The following is a 25,254-nucleotide window of genomic DNA, read 5'->3' as shown; positions in this document are numbered from 1 at the left end:
CCATTAATAATATAATTGGTGCAAATGTTCCCAACAATGCTTCACTGTTAGTCACACATACCACTGTTTACATTGTTATGATGGTTAGGTTACCACAGATATAACCGTACCTTAAGTCTGGGAAGGTTGTGGCACGATATAAGTCAACCTCCTGTCACACTTCCGTTTATTTTGCCACCAAAGAGGGAGTTAGCAGCAGAGATGCAGATCCCATATGTGCTGAAGTCCCAGAGCCACATGGATTTCTTTTGGAAACTGGGATCATTAAGTGAAAAAAACTATGAAATAAGCCCTTTAAACACAATAGCCAAATTCTTTTCTCAGTCAGTAAGTGTAACTCAGGAATTCTGATTCTCTTTTTTCAGCTGCCAGATGAAGCCACAGTAGGAGTACATGGTTGGTCTTATGAAAAAACAAACACATCTACCAGTGCAAGACTTAAAGTCACTGCACAAAACACATTTTTAAAAATTTATTTATTCAGTGGAATCATTCCTTTCTGTCAGAGAATAAAAATTGGTAATATCCCCTGTGTCACCATGTGTGATGGCTCTCTGCAACTTACTCTTGCGATCTCTCCCATTCAGCATACATATGCAGCCACTCGGAATTTAGCCAAGTGGGAGTGACAAAGATCTAGTTTGGACAAGATATCTCAAACCCTCTATTTATATAATTAATTTATATAACATTTCACCACTGAATATGATAAGTTGTCAGGCCAGTCACTGTCTGCTTCTTCATCTAAAGACAGACCACATTTCATGACCACACTTCACCTTTTGCAGCATGGCAGGAACATTTTACCTTACTTCCGAAAGGCTCCATGGCATATTTTCAACTTTGTCTTGATGGACACAGCTCTGAAGTTATTTTTAAATCTGCCAGTCTAGTCTTCTTTCATAATAGCCATTAGGTTCATTGTTATTCTAAATTTTGACACTGCTTTTTGTTGCTTACATGCAGGTTATGTCTCAGTAATAGAGTTGGGGGGGCAGAGAGGGGCACAGACGAAGGGGGGTCAGAGAAGGAAAACCAAGAGAGGATGAAGGTAAAAGACATGTGACATAAGATCCCTAACAGTTTTTTTTCTTTGACAGATGAGAGAAGCATAGATTGTATGAAGTATTTTGGGGCTCAAGGCATTGAGGGATCTATCTCCATCAACTGAAGAAATGATTTCTGGATATAAGACATTTGCTATTATTGGAAGACGAACAGAGGGACAGAATACAGAACCTCTGTAGAATGAAAAAGCCCAAAGGAGACTGAAACACAGCATTCCAAATAATTTAGGAAAAACAACACTGAGGGCAAACATTTCCTTTATATAACTTGGCAGACCAGTGCTAAAAAATGAAATGTGGATCTCTAGCACTTGGCAACAGCAAACGGCCAAAAAAGGTCCTGTGTGAATAATATGCAGAGCAACTGTGAGTTTTAATTCAATTCATCACAAAAATTAGGAAAAGATTTTCTGCCTTGCCAAATTCTGAACTACTTTTCTCATCTGTTTCTTTTTTCTTTTTTTTTTTTTTTAAATCAAGCCCTAACAATTATTTTTCTATTACAAAACATACTAGCAACATAGAATTATTGATAGTACAATGCTGGGAATGTTATTGACTTTAAAAAAAAAAAAAAGACATCTTAAAAGGCCAAATCTAAATGTCTCATTAATTTTGTTAGAAGGTAACTTATCTACAGTGGGTCAGCCCTGGAATGGCAAGGCTTGGGGGAAGTAATTTATCTATTGCTATCAAAAGATCTCTTGTAACACAAAGTTCAGCCAAATTTATCTGTCCATTCAGGTTATCATGTCCTGTTTTCTTAACCTAGAAATTTGCTCAGAAAGCATTAGCTCACCACTAGCTCCATAGCCCTTCTCCCATAGAAGAAAAACTGTATTTGTAGCATTATTTTTTTTGTGTGAATTAAAGCTGTGAAGCAATATTGGCCTTTTGAGGCCAAAATACTAAAGATTCTGAGCTTGTGTTCCCATATCTGGCACCAAAATATGTACCCATATTTTTTGCTCTAAGTCAAAACATCTGTTGAAAACTGATAGGTATCAGTAGATGAGAAGTGGTCATTCTTAATGCCATTGATAATAAGAGGATAATAGACAATAAAAACTGTCAGTGAAGTTACAAGTAATGAAAGCACTGAATCAGATAAATAGGAACTGGCCAAACTCACTTACTAAACCAAACCATGCCTGGAAATCTTGGGGGAGAATTCTAGGTGGAGCAGATCAAATCCTTGACACAGATCCTGTTAGTGGTTTGCCAGTACTGCCTATCCTGAGCCAAGGACCAAGCACAGGCTTTGGCAATGCTTAGCTTCCTAGCATAGTTAAGCTTCATGTGAGGTGCCAGCAATGACCCAGATACAGTCACCTTCAAACAACTTCCTAGTTTATTTATTCTGAGTGATCACAATACTTTACAAATTGCTTGCAACAACAAAGAAAAATGTCTTGTTGAATCAAGTTGTCTGAAGAGAAGATGTTGTAGGTTCGCCCTGCTGCATGGAGAACAGCCAGGCCTTAGCAGAGAGTTTGAAGAACTGCTGACAGTGGACCTGTAGCAGCAGAACACTAGGTTTTGGGGAGTGTGAGTTGCCTTTACCTTGAAACAAAAATGGCTTCTTATATTTTCAGGGATTTTCCATTACTTTAGGTTTTAGAATCTAATTTTCATTTTAATATATTTTAGCTCTTCTTATAAATTCAATTCCAAAGGCAGTGTAAATCAAAGCATTTTCTGTATGAGTTGTGGGAAGAGCCTAGGGTTTCTGATTTTCTATAATGAGCAAAAGAGAAATGGGTCGAAGACATCTTTGCCTGTGTTCTGAACAATCTTTTATTGATAAAAACCTTATTTTCAACTGAAAAAAAAACTCAAAAATCCCACTGATTTCAGGAGACCAAGAAACTGACTGAGACTCTAAAATGTGGAACATGAAAATTTCTGAAGAAGCATCAGGTTTCATCGTAAGATCTAGAAATCTGTCAAGTCCTACTAGGCATCATTTCTTACACCACTGAGTGAAAAATCACTTTTTTTTTTCTTTGTCTTCTCTTTACAGTTTCATAGGCCCAGAAGCTCATAGGATTTATCAGCAGAAGATAGCAAATCCTGACAAAAGTTAGTGCTACAGAAAATCCAATAGGAAATAACATGCTTCCGCAGCTATAAAAACAACAAAACCAAAACCAAACCAAACCAAAACTCAAAAAAAAAAACACAAAACCAAACAACAAAACACAAACAGAAGAGAGCTTCTGGCAGTGTGGGAAGTGGCCTAAATAAGGCCATTTTTAGGAACTACTGATACGATACATCAGGAAATTATACTTATTTCTGCAGTTTTGCATTGATTCTGGGGAAAGTCTTGGAAATGGCTGTAAAACACCAAATGGAAGAATGGTCAGTAAACCACATCTTGAAGCAAGGACAGCCAGCATGGTCTCAGTAAGGGAAGGGCATGCCTCGCTTGCTTGCTGGAATTGCTTAAGCCTGTGCCTGCCAACACAAACAGGGGGAATGCTGTGGACACTGCATACTTGGATTTTCAGAAAGCACTTGCCAGAATTCCTAACTGAGATTACTGTCTAATGTGCAAAGCCATAGCCTAATTCGGAACGGGCAAAGGGGGCCCCACAGAAGTGAAAGGTGGCCCATTGGGCAGGGAACAAGGCAAACCCCCTGAAGGCATGGGGAGGTTTCTGCTTCTAAGAGCTGGCCTTACTAATAAGCTTCAAAATGCCTGGCAAGTTGGACTTGGTTTGGATGTGTACATAGAGAAAAGGAGTTGCAATACATCCGGAGGCACAAAGAGATCATTTTATTATTAAACATGAAAGATAATTAATAGCCAAATTGTAATTTTGCTAATTTTGTAAATTTCAAGATTAAAGAAACTCAAAGCAAAGGGCAGAGCTGTACTCACCAAATCTCTACACAGCCTATTAGAAAAATAGCTTGAGACACACCAACAGTTTTTAGCCAGAGCTACCGAGAAAAAAATGAAGGCTAGAGTAACTGTGAGGTTGTAAATAACTGAAATGTCAAGTTAGCTGTGGAACTGAACAAAAAATAAAAACTTGGTTTGATCTCAAAAGAAAGTTGAAAAAGTTTATTTAAGGTGAAAAAAAATATTGGGGACCAGGACGAGCAATCTGATTCAATGTTTCTAAAATGTATTTCCAAATACTAATAAAAAAAAAAAAGCCAGGTATAAAATAAGAAATAGGCAAAAATTCTTTTTTAACTACTGTGCAATTGAGGCACTCACTCAGAATCTAGGAAACATATATCCTTTTCTATCTTCCCACTCATGCTGACTTTAACAAGTCCAGTATAATGTATTATAACATTGGATGTATTTCCTCTTCTGTTGAAGCTGTTCTTTCTGCCAAAAGTATTTATATATTCATTTACTTGGAGGCAGAAAAGAACAGTACTCACTACCTGTAGGGAAACAGACTAACCCCTGATTCAATTATTATTTTACATGAGGTAAATTCAGTGAATTCAATATTGACACCTCCAGATTGGACTAGATGACTTCCTTCCAGCCAGAAAAATGAGATGAATCTATGAAAATCTCCTCAACAGAGAGAATATTGTGTGGTCTGGTAAGCACCAACCTTGGAAGCCCCCAGCATTTCGAGTGGGTATCATAACCACTCCTGGATTAAGACAGCTGTCCACTTCATTACCATGCAAACCTGGTGAATCACTTCACAGTGAATCACCTCACAAATTTCATCTGTCTGGTTGTCATAAAAATCTACTCTCATTCTCCCAGAGCAGAGAACATGAAACACAATGTGTAAAATACTAACATTTTTACAAAGATGGGTCTAAAGGTATGCATCGTAAAGGTGAATTATAGAAGCCAGAGCTTGTATTTAATGTTTGCAAAATCACCTAAAGCTTTCTCTTTAATCTACCCATACAATGAACAGATGACTAGTCATAGCAATTGCCAGGGACACTTATAAATGAAATAACTTTCATTCTTCAATATGTTTGAAGATCATTACTTGGACTGTCTTGCACATTGTCGTAGTTTTGTAGGTTTAAACATGTCTGTGGTACACCTAACAAAACTTAACATTTTTGCTTAATTTCAGTGTTTTAAAAACAAACAAACAAACAAACAAAACACACCATCCTGTACTAATAAGTTAAGGTAACACAGAGGAAGATATGGCCCCCACTGGATTAGGCCACTGTGCAGTGTGACTTCTTCACAAAGTGGGAAGACCTTCACTCTAGCTGTCATTGCTAATAAGAGAAGGGAAAGTACCCCACAAATCTGCAACCTGATCACAAAAAAGACTGTGAAATATCAGATGCAGGAAGGAGCTCTGTGGCAGCCAATTCAGTGTTTAGAGAGTGCCATTCAGTAGCAGCTCAGTTCTTCCTATTTACACAACTGGACTAAAATAAACAGGAGTTTATATCAGGGAACCATTGCACTTGAAGACTTCCTTGAAACCTTCATCTCCTTCTGTTTCCCAACCCTTCTATTTCAATGACCCTTTAAAGAAATAAGCCTGTTGCCATAAAGCTTTGTGTCTTACTTCTCAGTGCATTTTGCACAAATTGAGTAACACCTTTATCACACCCACAACACAGACCCAGAATTGTGGTAAATCAGCAGCAGGTCATTAGGAACCAAAAGCAAACATCAAGTGTTGCACTTTTATACTACTACTTTTTACACATGCAGTCAAGTACGTGAGGATGAAACCTCATGTTAAAATAACTTTTTGCAACACCACTGCTGTTGTTAGATTGGGACTTGTACCTCTGATTTATAGTGAAGGTATTAAATTAATGAATGACAAGTTGGTTTGCTGTACACTACAGAAAATACCAGTAACAATTGAACTGTATTTTGCAGAAGAACAGAAAAATGCAGTTACGCATACATCATAAAGTCATACAGTGTTTACTATTTGTTCAGTGCAAATTTGTCATAAATCATGGATGGATGCAACTGCAGCGCTATAATTACAGTACTGTACTTTAGGAGGGCAAAGTACTGTGATAACTTAGGGATTACTTAAGTACTTAAGTACTAAAAACCATGGCAAGCTATATAATTCTGGAGCATCAGGTCAGCAAACACAAAAAATGGCAAAAGATGATTTTAAGAAATATTATTAAAAAACCTCAATGGGAGAGCTGTGAATCCAGATTCTATTTAACACAAACCACTAAAGCCTGGGGAGAGAAGGAGTTCCTCAGGACGGCCCTGGGTTTGGCATGCTGTTTGCCATTTGAATAAGACACACTGACTGGGTATTTTCCTGTAACAAAAACTAAGTCTGCAAATATTTTTCCAAAAACAAAACAGAAAAAAATACCACTTTCATGGCCTATACTTGAATGACTGGGATAATGGCATTGGGTAAGTGGTCATTGTCTGAACAAATTTTTATAGCAAATAGCGAGACACAAGCAAATGGCAAATTACAGGCAAATCACCAGGCCATTCCTCCTCTCAAGAGAATTAAGCTTAGTGAAGCAAGTTGTATGGTCCTTCTTGTAGCCATACAGACATACACAGATACCCTAGCATATGTTCTGTCATATATACACTATAGACATGGGAATTATAATTTGAAGCACAATGCTGTAATTTCATGAAATACTCTGGGAAAATGCTACACTACCTCATATAAAATATAAGCCAGTGTTCAAAATTAGCAAGCACTACAGATCTGTTCATGTCCTACATTGTTTTACTGTTAAACTGTCACACAGAACGATAGCAAGTATCCTGTAAGGTCGAAGACGAGGGCTATTGTTTAATTGTTAGCAATGAACTGAGCACAAATAACAACCTAACTAGTACTAACAATTCAGCACTTCTTCCTGAAGTTGTAGCCAGTTTCTCACTACTACTTCAAAACTGTGTATGGTGCACTACTTTCAGCTGTTAGTCTGCATTTCTTGTCACCCACATGATCTCAGAATAAGGCTGTCATGGCTCCTACCTGTGCCCCTTGCCCCAGGAGGGGCCTGGCAGAAGGCAGCCATCAGCTTTCCCCATGCACTCCCTGCACATTCGTTCCCCACGGGTCGGCATTGGGGCCCATCCTCTTTAATATCTTTATTGATGATTTGGATGAGGTTATTGAGTGCACCCTCAGTAAGTTTGCACGATACCAACTTGGGGGAAGTGTTGATCTACCGGAGGGTAGGAAGGCCCTGCAGAGGGACCTGGACAGGATGGGTCAATGGGCAGAGGGCAACAGGACGAGGTTCAACATGGCTTAGTGCCGGGTCCTGCGCTTTGGTCACAACAACCCTATGTAGCGCTACAGGCCTGGGGGAGAGTGCCTCGAAGGCTGTGCAGAGGAAAAGGATCTGAGGGTGTTGGTCAAAGCTCGCCTGAACATGAGCCAGCAGTGTGCCCAGGTGGCCAAGAAAGCCAACGGCATCCTGGCCTGTATCAGGAATAGTGTAGCCAGCAGGACCAGGGAGGTGATCGTCCCCTTGTACTCTGCCCTGCTGAGGCCGCACCTCGAGTACTGTGTTCAGCTTTGGGCCCCTCACTACAAGAAGGACATGAAGGCCCTGGAGCATGTCCAGAGAAGGGCTACGAAGCTGGTGAAGGGCCTGGGACACAAGTCCTGTGAGGAGCAGCTGAGGGACCTGTGGTTGTTTAGTCTGGAGAAGAGGAAGCTCAGGGGAGACCGTACTGCTCTCTAAAACTACCTGAAAACTTCTTTACTGTGAGGGTGACAGCACTGGAACAGGTTGCCCATAGAGGTTGTGGAGTCTTCTTCTCTGGAAATATTCAGAACCTGCCTGGATGCCATCCTGCACAATGTGCTCTAGGTGATCCTGCTCGGCAGGGCGTTTGGACTAGATGATCTTCAGAGGTCCCTTCCAACCTCGGCAATCCTGTGATTCTGTGTAAGGAAGTTGTGAAGAGCTGGGTGTTGGCCTCTTCTCGCAGATAACCAGCGATAGGACTAGAGGGAATGGCCTCAAGTTGCACCAGGGGAGGTTCAGGTTGGAAATTAGGAGACATTTCTTCTCAGAGAGAGTAGTCAGACATTGGAATGGGTTGCCCAGGGAGGTGGTGGAGTCACCATTCCTGGAAGTGTTTAAGGAAAGGTTGGACATGGTGCTTAGGGATATGGTCTAGTGGGTGATATTGGTGGCAGAGGGATGGTGGGACCAGATGATCTTGAAGGTCTTTTCCAACCTTAATGATTCTGTGATTCATCCCACCAGAGTCACCCGGTTTCCACCAATATTACAGTCATTCCATCTTCAGAGGGATGAGCAGGATCTGTCCATAAAAGGTGATTTGGTCTGGGCCAGTTTGTTTGACGTCTCATCAGTCATTTTGGCTTCTCTTATTGCAGCATTAGGATTCCTCTCTCTACCTGTTGGTATAAACTCTCTTTGAAAGCAATCTTTTTTTTCTGTTTTTCTTTTTGTGAAAAAGTGACAAGGACTGGAAGGGTGGGTTTAAATGTTAATAGAAAAAAGAAGAAACTTTGAAACCCTGTAAAATGTTGTTTCTGCCACACTCTGCATTTCCTGGGTGCCTGCTGCAATGATGACTGGGTTGCTCTGCTTCTCTGGTCCTAGGTGCTCAGAACAGAGGCCAGCTAAGGCCATACCTCCCAATCCACCTCGCAGGGCTCCAGGGACTGCCTGAATTTCATGAAAGCAACAGCAAAGCAGTTCCTTGGCAGACAAGGTGCAAGTGCTCCCACCTCCCACTTCACACTGGGAACCCTTTACCTGTTTTGACAGTGCCCCTTGCAGCTTTGTTGTACAGGATGGGTTTCTTTCCAGTCTCCTTTTCACATGAATCATAATACAGACGACAAAGGACATACGCTGAATTATAGTCAGATTGTCAGGTAGTTTTGTGTTCTTACATGTGAGGGAATACAGCAGAGGTGATCAAAAGAATTGCTTGCTACAATATTGGGATTATGTCCTATTTCAAAGATGCATTCATCATTAAAAAGGTTCTTTTGTGCCAGCTAAACTGGATGCAAGTGAAGGAGGGAAACAAACATTCTTAAATTTACTGGGGTAAAACAATGCTAAGAGTGGGACTGCTTAAAAAGCTAATGTTACTATTAGTAATACCATTAATTACCGCAAAATGCCTTGGACTTAAATGAGGAACACAGCAATGGAATCACTTATATCTCCCAAAGTGCATTCTTATTTTCAGCTATGTTCCACACAACTCCAGTTCAAGAACCACTGGATTACAAGACCTAGCTCTTCACTATTCTTCTTTGACGTTTTAAGGTACTAAGCGCAAGTCTCCTGAGAAGATGGGGTGCGCCACTTGCTCACAGATTCTTTTACTGAAAATTTTGAAAATAATATTGAAATATTCAAATAGTATTTGAATATACATTCAAATCATTTGAAAATAATGATTAATTAATAATATCACCACATGGCATTTGATATGTATCTTGCAGTTTGAAAAAACAGGAAAAGGACAAAAAAAAAAAAAACACTTAAATTTTCCATGAAGTTCTCTCTAAAATGAGTAACTCCGGTTGGAAGCACAGATCAAAGGACTAATTTATAACAAGACACTGGACAGCTAGAAGTCATCACAGTTGTTTATACAGGTTACTTACAGGCCAAATACAGACAGCCAGCATCCAGCCACAGAACTGCTCCAAAAGCCTTTCTAGTCCCCAGATGACTCTCTCCCTGCAGCACTGCCACCCGCCTGACTATGCCCCATCCCATTTTTTCATTTTATGAAGCGAAATACACCCAAGTATTACAGTGCACAAGGCAGGGAGCAAGCTACATCCTGAAATACCTTCCAAGTAAAACCATCGTCTCTTTGCAAAGAGAATCAATCCACCCTTGAGATGACTAAAAACCCCCAAATTACCTTCTTTACCCACCCGACTTCTGTGTGAAAAGGAGTAGTAGGTTTGATGAAAACAACAACAAAAAAAAAAAAAACGAGCATTGATTCCCTATCGTACTCTGTCATATACATTTGGCTCTGATAACAATTAAAGTTCTGTAAAATACAAACGCTGATAGTTACAATTTTAAGCTGTCCAATTATACTGCTCAACTATAAACCTGTTTTCTAGTAAAAATGTGAACTGTTTCTCTGAATTATAAAGGGAAAAAAGTGAAACAGGAAGATATCATGGACAAAGCTGTAATTACTGAAGGTTTCGGTGACAACAGCAAGCTCGGGAACCTTGCTCTTCTGGTTAATTACAATGTCATTAGATGCCCTCAATGTACCATCTGCACAGGCCTTTACTTCAGGGCCTATCATTTATTCTATATATTAACATCCAGAACTATAACCTTGATATAACCTAGTCATTGGGAATGGCCACAAACCCTGCCACAGCATGTCTGGATGCCAATGCTGCTGCTTTATTGCATCTGAGACAGAACCACAGAAAACACATTGCTTTTAAAATGGATCGTAAGGTAAGAAAAGCATTGCTAACTGGAGGTGCATTGAATTGACCAGTAGCTCTGTACTTCTAGCACCATGCACTTGAAAAAGTGCCTGTAAAGGACATTAATTAGTTAACCTCTATCACCTCCAGCGTAGGCAACTAAGTCCTACTGGAGAAACATGCCTGTTAAAATACGAAAATATATGGACTGCTGTTCAGCTGTTAGATTTCAGTTCCAAGCTAGACCCAGTATTCATTTTTCTCATGTGGAGAAATAGAAACAGATGTGGAGTATCTGGTTCTGATTTCCATTGCCATGTGGCGATCAGGAGGAGTTCCACTGAGTAAAGCCAGATCAGGTCGAAACAAGCTGCCTTGTAAATACTACTGAGGATCTAGAATCAGAGCCCTGAAACTTGCTTCAGACCACAGGGTCTGCCTCTGTCTCTAAAGGCTCAGTAACAATCCCCTCAGATCTCCATTTCCAAAATGGAAGCTGGTATTCCCAAGCAGAACCTTGCCCAGAACCAAACATTTTTCAATAAGCAAGTTTCTTTACTCTGAAGCATCCCGTGACTGTGTATTAATTATCTGGTATGTTGCTAACGAAAATGGCATTTAAACAGATAAAATGACTTGACCGAAATAGGTCGCGTGGTTTTTAGGGGCGAATACAAAGTTCAAGGAAGGCGAACACAAAGTTCAAGGAAGGCCAACTTGGCTTTCCTTGGAAGGTCAAGTTCTTGTGCTTGTCAGAGCACTTGCTATTGCCCATGGGGTTCTTTCACTTGCTGACCCAAGTCTTCCCAGAATATTTCTGATCCAATACATTGGGAGTGCTGTATAACGGCTTGCTCTACATTAGAAACTAGCAGCACTTCTATGTAAAACACTATTTAAAACCCTGCAGCATTAGAAGAGATGTAGAAACACCCTCCCCACCACCAGAAACGTCGGCCACGTCTCGGTGCAAGCCAACACCGTTTCTAACGGCCGGGACACGCGCCTAAAACAAAACGCAGGCGTCGGAGCCGGACCGCTGCCGAGCTCCTACTGCCCCGGTAGGGCCGGACCGCTCTCGCCGCCCGCCCGCCCGACATCTTGCGCGCAGCGCCGCGGGAGGCCGGGCCGGGCCGGGCCGGGCCGGGCCGGGCAGGCGCCGCCGGCCGAGCCACCCGAGGCGGAGCGGCGCCAGCATTTCGGCGGCCCGCACCGGCGGCGGCGGAGCGCGGGCGGCCCCTGCTGTTGCGCGGCGGCAGCGCGGGCGAAGGCCCCGATAAGCCCCCGGTGCCCGAGCCCCGGGCTGCGCCCGAGCCGCCGGCAGCCCGCAGCCGCTGCCCGGCGGGCCCTCGGCCCTCCCGTGAGGTGCTTGTGGCGGGAGGGCTGCACCCCGTGAGACCCCGTCTGAGGAACACGTCCGAAAGCAACTTTTTAAAGGATTTATGACCCTAACCAGAAGAAACTAACGGGTCGCTTCAGGAGGGCCGTGTCTGCCCTGCGAAAAGACTGGAACCTTTGAAAAAAGATACCCAAATTCTTTCATTCGCCTCAATTGTCTTAAGTAAACAGTGTGCTGAGATGAGGATTAATATTAAATATCGTAATTCTAACGGCTTTCAACAGGAGGAAATGGAAAACGTTAGTGAAATTAACCTGACAGATGAGGTACCAGAGCTGCAATTTTAAAAGTAATATCCTTCCACAAGATCCAAGAAAAACTAAATAGCCTTGTGTTTTTCTGTAGGCTCCTTATTTTATTTTCTGCTGCTTTGACTGGCAAGCCCAAATATTTTAGCATGAAAGTTATTACTGAGGAAAAAAACATGATTATTTCATGAAGATTACGTTGGAGGTGCATCTCATACCTCTAATAGCATATTATTAGCTTTAGAAAAAATGTTTATCCAGCTGTTCTTGTCACTAAAAACTCAGTGGATTCAACAGATCAACAAGACAATTATAGCTGTGCTTTTTTTTCCAGTGTTTTTGGAAATTAACATTCACTGAAATTAGCGTCTCTTCAAAATATTTTGCATTTGCTAAATCTACATTTTCTGATGGAGCAACATTCCAGTGAAAAATCTGTGACCAACTATAGGGTGGACATCAGTCAGCTCATTTTGAGGAAAGATATTTGGCTTCTCCTACGTGTGACTGTTTTATCATTTTTCGCCACCAGTGGTTACTGTGATTCGAAACCTCAGGACCCTGGAGGGAGGAGAAAGAGTCTGGGAAATGGAGAGCTCCACTCTCATCGAGGAGGGAGTGGTTCGGGAGCATCTGAGTGGGATCATCGCACACAAATCCATGGGCCCTGATGGGATGCATCCACGTGTGCTGAGGAAGCTGGCAGAGATGATCGCAGAACCGCTCTCTATCATTTTTGAAAGGTCTTGGAGAACAGGAGAGGTGCCTAAAGACTGGAGGATAGCCAATGTCACTCGGGTCTTCAAGAAGGGCAAGAAGGAGGATCCGGGAAACTACAGGCCAGTCGGTCTCACCTCTGTCCCTGGAAAGGTGTTGGAACAGCTTGTTCTGGATGCCATCTCCAACCAATCGGAAGAGAGGAAGGTTATGAAGAGTAGTCAGCATGGATTCACCAAGGGGAAATCGTGCTTGACCAACCTCGTTGCCTTCTATGATGGCATCACTAGCTGGGTAGATGGGGGAGAGCAGTGGATGTCATCTACCTTGACTTTAGCAAGGCTTTCGATACTGTCTCCCATGACATCCTGCTAGCAAAGCTGAGAAAGTGTGGGATAGAGGAGTGGACAGTAAGGTGGGTTGAGAACTGGCTGACTGGCCGAGCTCAGAGGGTGGTGATCGGTGGCACGGAGTCTGGCTGGAGACCCGTGACTAGCGGTGTTCCCCAGGGGTCGGTGCCGGGTCCGGTCTTGTTCAACATCTTCATCGACAATCTTGACGAGGGAATAGTGTCTGCCCTCAGCACGTATGCCAATGATACAAAGCTGGGAGGAGTGGCTGACACGCCAGAAGGCTGTGCTGCCATTCAGCGAGACCTGGACAGGCTGGAGAGCTGGGCAGGAAGAAACCAAATGAAGTTTAACAAGAGCAAGTGTAGAGTCCTGTACCTGGGAAGGAACAACCTCATGTATCAGTACAGGCTGGGGGATAACTTGCTGGAGAGGAGCTCTGCGGAGAAGGACCTGAGGGTCCTGGTGGACGACAGGTTGACCATGAGACAGCCGTGTGCCCTTGTGGCCAAGAAGGCCAATGGGATCCGGGCGTGCATTAAAGGAGCGTGGCCAGCAGGTCAAGGGAGGTGATCCTCCCCCTCTACTCTGCCCTGGTCACTGGGCACCTGGAGTACTGTGCCCAGTTCTGGGCTCCCCTGTACAAAAAAGACAGGGATCTCCTGGAAGGAGTCCAGTGGAGGGCCACAAAGCTGATACAGGGCCTGAAGCATCTTCCGTATGAGGAAAGGCTGAGAGACGTGGGTCTGTTCAGCCTTGAGAAAAGAAGACTGAGATGAGATCTTATTAATGTTTAGAAATACCTTAAGTGTGGGAGACAGAGGGATTTGGCCAACCTCTTTTCAGTGATTTGTGTGGACAGGACAAGGGGCAATGGCCACAAAATGGATCACAGGAAGTTCTGCACCAATATGCGAAAGAACTTCTTCACGGTGAGGGTGACAGGGCACTGGAACAGGCTGCCCAGGGAGGTTGTGGAGCCTCCTTCTCTGGAGATATTCAAGACCCATCTGGACGCCTACCTGGGCAACCTGCTCTAAGGAACCTGCTTTGGCAGGGGGGGTTGGACCTGATGATCTCTTGAGGTCCCTTCCAACCCCTACAATTCTGTGATTCTGTGAAATGTGGTTGGACACCATGAACTAAACACCAAGGAGAAGCAGTGCAGAAATGTGAATTTCTGGTTTACATGGATTTTTGAAAATATCCTCTTCATGGAATTACTGTGTGAATTCACACGGCTGTTACTTACACGTCAAGACTTTCATTTCAGTCTACCAGAAGGACAAAACTACAAATTCAATCAGATCCTCTCAGTGACCCATAGATATGAATAAGACCAGAGCTGGTGAACAGTGGCGCACACTTACTTGCCTGAAGGTTGCCATCAAAGTTAGCAAGTCTCCTGACAAGCCTAAAACACAGGACACTTGCCAAAGCACACATTATTTAAGATCCTTCTAATCTGTGTAAATGTAATCATCATTATTTGAACAATTTTGGAGGAAAGGATGAACATAAAAGAGGATCCTGCTCACCTCCTGATAGCTTTACCTAGAGTGGTGCATACAGCCCCAAGTTACCTAAACACTAAAGTATGATTTCATCAATGACTTGATTGTAATGGCTGGAGAAAAAAAAAAAGGAAAACAAGAAAAAAAAACAGTTGTTTTTCTTTCTTCTACAGTTGTAGCATAGAAAGGAACTTACTTATTTCTGCATAACTGATTCAGTCCTTCACCTAAAACTAGCTAAAACTAGCATTACAGCAGTTCACTATGATAGGAAACATGTTGTGGGATTTTATCCTGGAAAATCCACTATCCACTACTAAATGGATTGAAATCTGCTTATTATAATAAATGCAAACAGCTTTCCAGTGCTGTTTTCTAGTTACAGCTGACCAGAGCAGAAATTGGTCTGTTAACTACAACAGTTAAATGTATTTTAACTAGTAGAATTGTCCAGAGAATAAAGGATAAAGATTTATACTGAAAAAATAAAAGGTGTAGATGTTGTCTTTCTGGGAAATACAAGGGAGAGGAACATGGAATACCTGAACTACAGTCTCATGTGACAAAATACCAAAATTACAGAATGTTTTTCCTGGCTTTCACTAGACAAATGCTTTTTCCAAAAAGGTGTTGCTTAATTAAAAGTGAAATAAAATACCCATTTACCCTGGGGGGGAGGGGGGGTGTCAAACCAATTTGCATAACCAATACACTGCAGGTTATTTAGTTTCAGGTCTGAATTATCTGTTCCATGTGTGTCAACAATAGTATCTTCTTGATATTGGAAAGCTCCTTAACACAGGAGGCTATAGCATCCAGTAGCAAGTTAAGTAACCTTAAAGGTTTATTGGTCCAAGATTCTGACGGAGACAGAAGCTGTTTAATGATGTTTGAAATTTTGTAGACAAAGAGAATATACCTTTTGCATCCCCTACACAGGGATTAATACAAAAAATATATATGATTATTTCAGACTGTAAATGGTACAAATGTTTCAAGTCTGAGCCTTAGAGAGCAGAATGAAGTACTTGTGCTCACACTGAGTTTATCCTTTTTCCTAACAGGAAAAGAAGAAATAATCACAGTTTACAGGAGGGTCTCTGCACTGCACCTGCAGATCTGTTGCTGCAGTCCATCATCTCTGTTACATTTGGAAGTGGTGTATTTAAAATATGTTGAGCCACACTTAGGAATAACTCTGAATGCTTCCTGTACTGTCTCCTTGCTTCAGTCTCAACCAAGGCTGGAATCTAATAACTCGGAACTAGTGATTTCCTGGCAGAATATTATATTTCAGCTTGCAATCATTCTTTCTGGGAATTGAGGTAGTGCAGTGGAGAGTGCTGAATCCCTAACTGTGCAGGCTGGCTTAGATTTACTCTAATCCAATGTTTAAAAACAATATTTACCTGGCTTTAGTGGAATTTTAGCCATTTCCTTTATTACTTTGATGATACTTCAGAGATAGTTCTAAACCTGGACAGGAAGAAGAAGAAAAAAAAAAGTATTCCTGGGAAAATTACAGCAGTCAGTGTAAACATGCCTTTTTCAAGCATTCTAATATAATATATAGTATGTTACACATTATATACAAATCTATTAAGAAGAAATAATTTGCTGCAAAAAATTAAGTAAAACATCTTTCTGCCACAGAGGGTGTGCTGTTTGGCATATTCTGTTTTCGTTGTCAAACAAATCTTGGCACTTTTCTAATGTACAGGTGATATGAAGGCAACCATAGGGTTAATCTTCCAGGTTTATAACAGTCCATCTATCCTTAGCAAGAGACAACATGAAGTGCAATCAAATTGTGACTTTCTTCTAATAGATCTATGTAGATCTAGCCAGCAACAATTTTTTATTATTATTATTATTATTATTATTTATTATTATTATTATTTGCCACTCCTGAAATTATTTGACTGGTATCAACCTGGATGCAACTTGGAAATCTATAAGTATTGCTGTAAGATCAAAGTTCATTGCCACCATGTCTGGCTAACACAGGCAAATATTAACATGAAGGAGAAAATGGCTTGTACCAGAGCTTGGACCCCTTACTAATTTAGAGTTCTTTATTTAGAACAGAACAAGAAGTTACAACACACAATATTTTGAGGCTTTATTTCCACTCAGTTTATTCCATTCAGGATTTCAAATACAAATCCTAAGCTGTCACAGGTTTTGTTTTTGTGTGCACAGTTCTTCCACAAACAGGGCAGAAATTACTTTCAGACAGGAGTCATTATTTAAATAACACATGATTCCAACCAGTTACAAATGCACTGGCTGAGCAAGAAAATTAAATTAAGGGGGAAAAGACTTGGCAAATTTCATCAGTTTAAAGGATTATGAAACGTAGAAAAAGTTCTAGAGGATCTGCAAACTGAAAACACCACAAAGGTCTCTTATCCGTGGCTATTTACGGGGCTATGTTTAATGACAAGTTTTGCAAGCAAACCATTTGGCAAAAGATTCATCGTGAAGAAATGAAAATAACAACAGTAAAATGTAGTAGTTACATATATATTCAAAAAGACATGCAAAAATGAAGTAATTTTTTTCTCAAAAAAAAAAAAAATCCTTCTTACTGATACCAAGTGGAATGAGAGGCCTCTCAAAGGACTCAGGGTGATTCAAGTTCCCACTTTTCTCAGGGGTAACAAAGAGTTCACAGTCATTCCTTGAAATCCAGAGGATCGGAGAATCAGTCTTAGATCTCTGCCCAACCTGGGATTCATTTGTCCTTGGCTCCTTGTCTTCAGGATGATCACTTTTCTTCCGCAGAAACAAGGGAAATTAGATCCACCTTCATCCCTGTGAGGCTTGCTGGCCTGAATTCCCACCTCATCCCTTTGATCTCCCATTGAGATCCTCTTTGGGGTGGTTTTCAGCCCATCCAAGCAGTTCTGTGGGCAGCACATAGCACCTGCTATTAGCAATCTCCTTGAGTACAGCTGGGAACATAATTTGGTCCTCCATGCTGCTGCATACCACCTTATCAGAGCTGAAGAGTAACCCTGAAATTAAAATATTCATATGCTCTGGGATTTTGTAAAATGTGAACTTTCCCTAAGTATTTCCAGTTGGCCACAATCTTAACTAGAGATTAAATAGCAATGGGTTCATTAAAAGCGTGTTTATATGTTCTAGAAAATTGTGTTACTCTATTTATGTGTATTCAGTTGTTACAAGAAGAAACTGAGGTCACACTTTCCACCAAAGGGAAATTCAGCTTCCAGAACCAGAAATCCTTTGGTTCCTGTTCCCAAAAATAGCCTGCACCTTCACTGCCCAGCAGGCCAGCCACCACCCATGGGGGCTTATTGGAACCAGCCCAGCAAGTCTGGGTTGCTTTCCTTGAAATAGTTTTGCCTAGAGAATCCCTATCAAATCTGAGCCTTTAAATATCTCTGAGGAAAAAAAATACAGTATACAGCAATTGCGCCAGGTCTAGCCACACCGTCTAATTGTTTTCTACAGGGCTAGCAAGGTCCCACAGGAGGTGGTGAATAGTGCAGTTATGGAGGGAAACCACTGCTGAACTGTGACTGGGGTAAGAGCTATGTATGCAAAAGCAACATCCTTATGGTCCATGAAATGACATGAATGTTACCGGTGAATTACAATGGCATTGTAACAGAACAAAACAAAAATATCAAGAATTTTCACAGACTTCGTTTAGCAACTACAAGTACCAATGTAATTGATAAATCATAGTCAAGGATAGCTCAGAAGAGGTTTTGACTCTCAAAAAATGTGGCACAGAATTTCAGATGAAAAGCTGAAAAAACACAATTACCTAACTCCCAAGGTGCTCCAGCTTGTCACCAGAGTATCGTTTCAAGAGCCAGTAGCAGTGAGGAGTTTCTGCAGCCTGTTGCTGCCAGACGGGAAAGCAAATCAACAAAATAGCTTACTACCTTTAACACATTTAGAAGCAGCGCATTAAATAGGGGTAAGATTAAAGTTAAAATTCCATTACACAGTTTGCCCTTCTCATGCATACAATTTAATTAAGGGTTCTCACTCACACTGAAATATGCTACTGATTTTAACACAGTTATTTTCAACACATTGTGATACAAGCAAAGAATTAGACTCTTTGTGCTCCTAGGAGCTTTCTTCGATGAAGCAATCCAGTGCAAAATCCAGTGATACCGACATGTTATTACATGCAGCAATGTACAGTACTCTGTCTCTGAAGGTTGCAGTGTTTTGATCATTCCTGACATTAAGAACCCTCTAAGACTGCTAGGCCTTGCCAATTTGAGGTGTTTTTGCAATGACTGGTGGAAGGACAAAATGAGAGAAGAATTAGGAATCCATCCAGGGCCAGACTGTACTAACAGACCCAGAAGGAGTCGGGGTGGGTAAGTCTTGTTTGGTGGGCTTTATTTGGAAAAGGAGCTGTGAAGGGAAAGTAGAAAGACTTAACTCATCAAAATTCTTTCCAGTTAGTTAGGAAGTTTATTTCTTAAACAGAGTATAAGTATTTCAATACTAGAGAGCTCCAGAAGATACATGAATTAAGGAATCAAGGAAATAAAGCCATATTTCTCAGCTTTTGCTGGTTTGTAATAAATCTTAACAGTATTAAAGCTCAGGGGAAATTATATTTAATTTCCTTTTGATCACTATCTTTTTTTAAAGATTTCGTGGAAAGTTATGAGAAACTCATCCTGTCTTTTGGAGACCAAGTCTGTCATAAATCCTTAAACAGACACATTGGTTTATTTAACAGACTCTGCTTATTTCATTTTCTTATGCTTCTGCATTTCCTGATACCATCTGGGACCACAGGTGGAGTGTTGAAATAAAGGAAGGAAGAGTTTTCTAATGATGAGATGGCCAGACAGATACGGATAAAGAGATGTGCCAGCTGCCCATTTCCTACCTCTGAGGTTCCATTGTTATATTACCCAGTACTGGGGGTTCTGTTCAGTTTGTTTAACTCATTTTTATATTTATATTTCATGCTGATATTTTCCCCTATATCAAGATCTTAAGAGTTAGTATCTTTTTCAAGATTAAAAAATAAATAAATAAAAAATAAAAAAGAGAAACAAGTTCTGAATTGTTTCACAATACCTCACTAACATTCCTTCTTCTTTAACTCTTCTGACATTAAGCGCTGCCTTTATTTTAAAATAATTCAAATTTACAAAGCAGCTAACAGAAACTGTAGCCACACTGTGATCTTCTGTGGCAGTTACACATAACTGCTGAACCATAGAGTACAGAACAGGTGAACTAACCTTCTTTGACCGAAAGATTTATCCAAATATTAAAACTAGCCCCAATCCTGAGTCATTACCTGAAAGGCAAAAGAACTTATCACACTTATGGCTCTTGCTAAGATATTCTTAAGGAGATTTGAAGCATTTCTTTCATTCTTCACACTTGCAATTTGTGCACACAACAGTGGATGAGTAGGAGTATCTGTATACATTATGTACACACATTTTATTTTATTTCACCTTATCTCAGAAAAACCTGCCCGATTTTACCAGTCCATAGATGAAGTATCTGTGCCTTGACTTTACTCTCCTTTCCATCAGTTTCTATTGCTTCTACCTTCTCCTAATTCTTAACAGAAATTATTTCTCTGTGAGAATGCAAAGACATAATGTCATTAATCACTGGAAACACTTCTCTCATGGTGGAGAATTTATCCCGGGAAAGGCTTTTAACATCTGATAACTTCTTTTGACTAAATTGAATCAGCAAAGCAACAAAAGTCCAACTTTACAATTCATAATTATTAAGAATCTCACTCATAATTTTAGCAGAAAAAAATATTACAGCTTCAAGGCCAACAAAACATAATCTCAATGGAAAAGTTGACTTCATCAAGGCCACAGTGAGGCCTGTTCATGAGGTGGGGAGGAGGGAAGGCCCTACTGTGCAGTCTTGCAGCTGTAGGTACCATTCCATGTTTTGGCAGTTTTGGTCAATTCCAAAAAAGCTTCTTCTGCCACACCCCATCTCATTTTTGCCAGGTTATATATTTGGAACAATTCATGGACTGACCCAGGATGTCACTGGCCCACTTCAGAGTGAGTCTCATCTGTGAAGCCCAGAAATATAGAAGTGAACTCTGCAAAGCTATCATGAAGTCCAACCTATGAATAGATTACTTGGTCATCTGTGTTGTTATGATGATGGACATAAAAAGCTTCTGATATTTTAAATAATTTATTCAACTGTCAAAAAAAATATCTCTAAGCATAACAATATTGCCAGCTACAGAAAACCTTACTGTATTCTTTTTTTTTGTCAAAGGCATCTTGCTCCACAAGTGAATACATATTTTGAAAATGAACAGGGCAAATAAAAGCAGGGCCTAAACTTTAGTCTTTCATGGTAATTTCAAGCAGGACTCAATGAGAATAATATTCATGCATCCTCAGAATATAGCCTTCAAGACCTGCATGAGGAGACCAAAGGGTCCTCTCATTAGCTAAAATGTCACTTATGACAGGCAAGACACAGGAGCATTCCAGAATAAAATTTCCATATGAATATGTGCCAGGATGTATACTATGAAAGTTCAAGAGAAGACTAATTGACAGGTTAGGAGAGACTTCAATCTTAATTGTCATAAAGCCAATTTTTAATATCAAAAATAGAAGTGTATATTTTTTTGCCTCACATTTTTTTCTCTTACTTTGAACATAAGTAGGTCTTCCAAATTATCTGGAAGTCTGAGGAACAGCTGATGAAGTGATTTTTTTTCTAAGCATGTATAAATATTTATGAAAAATTGGTCTACCCTCCATTTTCTTTCTTCACACAAAGCAGAGAGAGATAACCAGCCTTCATATAATTAGTATCACAGAAAAACTCCAGTTGTGTTGTCCTGAAGGTCATCCTTTGAAAACTAAGTGTAGTATTTGTTTTGTATGCTTCTATACATGATTATTACTTTCCTTGGATTTGTTAGCATGTCCTAAGTATCAACCACAACTCCTGTTTTGCTTGGCAAGCCTCCCAACAGTCAACAGATGTTCTTTCCCTCCTATCTCTTCAGCAGGCAAATGACTACCAAATGATATCCATCTCTGTGTGATCATAGGGCTACTCCTTTTGCCCTGGAGTTCTCTTCTGAGCCCTACTTTTTAGGTACTTGGTAAAGTAAAAGGACCCCTTTTCAGAGTCTGGGCACACTCTAATTTTGTCTTTACAGAATTACGCTATGGACCACTAAGGCTGGTAGCCAGTATAGCCAACCAGGCTTACCTCTAAAAGAATTTGAAGACAAGTGTCTTAGGTATGAAAATCTGTAGTTCAAAATGGATTTGCATGGTATGCTTTGTATCAAGCTGCTTCTCTCCCCAATAAAGTGCATTCAATTTACCTGCTTGAAAGCTTTGCATTTGATAAGTGATTTGGTGCTTCCCACATACTCTCTGGTGACTGCCAGCATGAACTACTAGGATTCAAGAGCACACATAGATCATCTGATGCTCCTGTCTCTGTACTTTCATAACTGGAGGTGACATATGAGATGCAAGGAAAATCAAGAATTGTCAGGCTTGTGCTGAGTTGAAACACTGAAGTTAAATTAAGTCATCTAGTTTTCTCATGCTAAAGGTCTAAAAACAAAACAGCCATTTTTCAGGGTTAACAGTCTAGACCAGACAGAAAAAATCCCCACAAGTATATTCAAGAGAATATTTTTCAGTTAGTACTTATTACAGTTAAGGATCCTATATGTCTTTTAAGATTCAGATGAGTTCTCTTTATTCACCAGGAAATCTCAATTAGATGACAATGTAATTTTGGAATCTCTTTGAATTTTTGGAATTTGTGTTAGATAAATTATGGTAGGAATGCTTTCAGAAAAAATCTGTTAGCACTTAAAAAGCACATATTTCAACATATATTTGAAAGATAAGCTTCTACCAATTACTTTGAGCCTCTCCAAGCAATATGAAATTCTGCAAACATGGTCTAAAAACAAGCACTCAACATGAGGAAAGAACCTGTGAAGAAAGGATTCTGTGAAGTGAAGTTTCAGTGAATTAAATATTATCAGGCACAGACGCACAGTACAAAATGCAGTGCAGGAAGAGCACAGACAGGTCGCTGGACCCAACTGCATATTGAGCATTTTTCGTAGAGATCCCTCTGTGTGAACTCAGTGGCTGTCCATGGCCTCTCCCAGTACAACATGCATCTTCTGGCCCTGAGTTCCCACACAAAGCCTTGTAGAATTTACACCTTGGTGAAAAATCCTCCTTTAAGGATTTTCCATTGCCTGACATTCTCCACAATAGTTCCAATACCACCATTTCAGCTGAAGTGATGGGCTCTTATTATCTTGTCAGAGTTGCTGTTCAGTGAGAAATCTGGCAAAACTGATATTATGAGAGAAGAAATAATCACCGCTGAACAAGAAAAACTGCCATCCAGGACAAAACACAAAACCAATCTCTAACTGGTACACTTTGTAAAAGAGCCCTCTGTGACACTAAAATTTAGCAACTGTATCAGGCTTTATTTTTAAAACCCTTTACTGACATTGGCAAATCCTACCCACGATCTTGTGAGTGATTGACATGTTGTGAAACTAGAAAAAGGAGCAGAAAAATTAAAAAATTACTTATCCAGACCACAGAGACAGACAGTGTTTCAAGCTTAAAATAAGAAAAAGCAAAAATTCACGGATCTCAATTGCATAATATACCACAGATTCTTTTTTGCACGCATACATCCAGAATACACAGACAAAAGAAAATCTTATAAAATGTGTGTCATTATTAATATATCCAGTGCATTGGGCATCCATCTGCTTGATTTTTTCACAGGGTAATTTTTGGTGTTGGTAAAAATTCAGACCACTGTCTATGCAGATTAAGTCCTGTATCTGCAAGAGCAAGTATAAGGATGTATGTCACCTGTCAGAGAATCATCTGCTGTTCGATCATTTTTGGCCTGCAGGAACATAGCCATTTCTGAAAACAAGTAAAATTCTGACACACGGGTGTGTTCAAGGAGACCCTGGTGTGAAAGTAAGCTTGTTACAGGAATTGCTGTGTAATCAGCAAGTGGAGAGCTGAGAAGCTATTAAAGAAATTATATGGATTTCATCCACTAGATAACTGACTATCAGGTCACTACGGACTTGCTGTAGGCTCAAGCACTGTAGAAATTTTTCTAGGGCAGCAAACTCTGGGATGTTAGCAATTACCTTGGCCTGGCTGCCTACTTTACCCATACCTGAGGTCTAGAAAAACAGGTTGGCTGCTTCTGAACCACTGTGGGTTTGGCCATTCTGTGGTGTGGAGAGGTCCCTGCAAACAGGAGCTCTCAGACCATCCTTCCAGTGGTGGAAAGAGCAGCAACCCTGACTCTCCAAGGTCCTTTCTTACCCCAGCTTTTGTTTGTCTGTCCTCACATTTCCCTGTGTTAGGACTTTCCCCTGAGACAGCAAAATTCATATTTGTCTACATTGCTGAGGAATGTTGGGCCAGCTCTGGTTCGGTAACATGTTTGTTAATGGCCATTAAGTGGTTAGTTAAAAAATCATTACTGTCACAAAAGGCCTGATTTTTATCCTAAAGATGGACTTGCATCAACACAAGGAAAATCTTTTGACAGGCTAAGAGGATCTGCTTCACTGCGTGCCTCCACCTTTCACTAAGTTGGCTGTAGTCACAGACTCTGGCTTTACTGCGGTTGAGGGATCTGTGACACATCTTTAAGACCTATGTCAAAATTAAAACAGACAATATATGAGCATGGACCACCTACACAGAGTTAAATCATTTGAAATTCTGTACTTCTCCTATAATGCAGTGTTAAAATCCTTACTGTTTATACAGTTAAGTTCTGCCAGATTACAAGTTTTCCATTTTGTTTTGCATGTAAAGCCTGGAATAAGGGAAGTAATTTTTCACTCTAAGGAACATTTCCTCCATTAGATATACACTAGGAATCATCAATTCAATAAAATGAAATGACTGTCCATCAAAGTACATATTATGCATTCTACATTATACATTCTACTGAAATTGAGCCAGAAAAAATAAATAAATAAAAAAAACTCCCCTGCAGAGTAATTTTTAGATGTGAGTTCAGAACCAATGTGGTGCTTCCTCAACTGTTTGCTTTGGACATAACGTGCAACATTTTTCCCAGTCATGAAGTCACATTGAAATTACCCTTGTGCTTGATTATTTATTGGCATATGTTTCGTTATACTATACTTTAAATGAAAACGCATTTCTGAAAAAGACAACATCTTCTACACATGTACATTTGTTGAATGTATTTTGGGAAATCAAAAGCAAATCCCAGAAGCTCTGATAGCTCTTTTTCATTCCATGACATTTGAATATTTTTTTCTATTATTATGGCACGTTTCAAAAAAAGGACACAAATCTGCAATCTGATTCACTGACTTCAGCATAGCTATACAAAAATAAAAAATTGGCCTATTTTTGCTAATAAAAAGCTATGAGAGAAAAAGCAGAGTCATATGAAGTAAAAGAATCACTGATTCAAACTGTACCCCACAGTCTGAGTTTGTCTTCTATATTTGTGGTATTTCCTGGACTAT

This window comes from Anser brachyrhynchus (genome assembly GCF_964034855.1).
Source record: "Anser brachyrhynchus genome assembly, chromosome: 5".
NCBI classification, from domain to species: Eukaryota; Metazoa; Chordata; class Aves; order Anseriformes; family Anatidae; genus Anser; species Anser brachyrhynchus.
The sequence above is the reverse complement of the archived record's forward strand: the minus strand, read 5'-3'. Positions refer to the sequence as shown.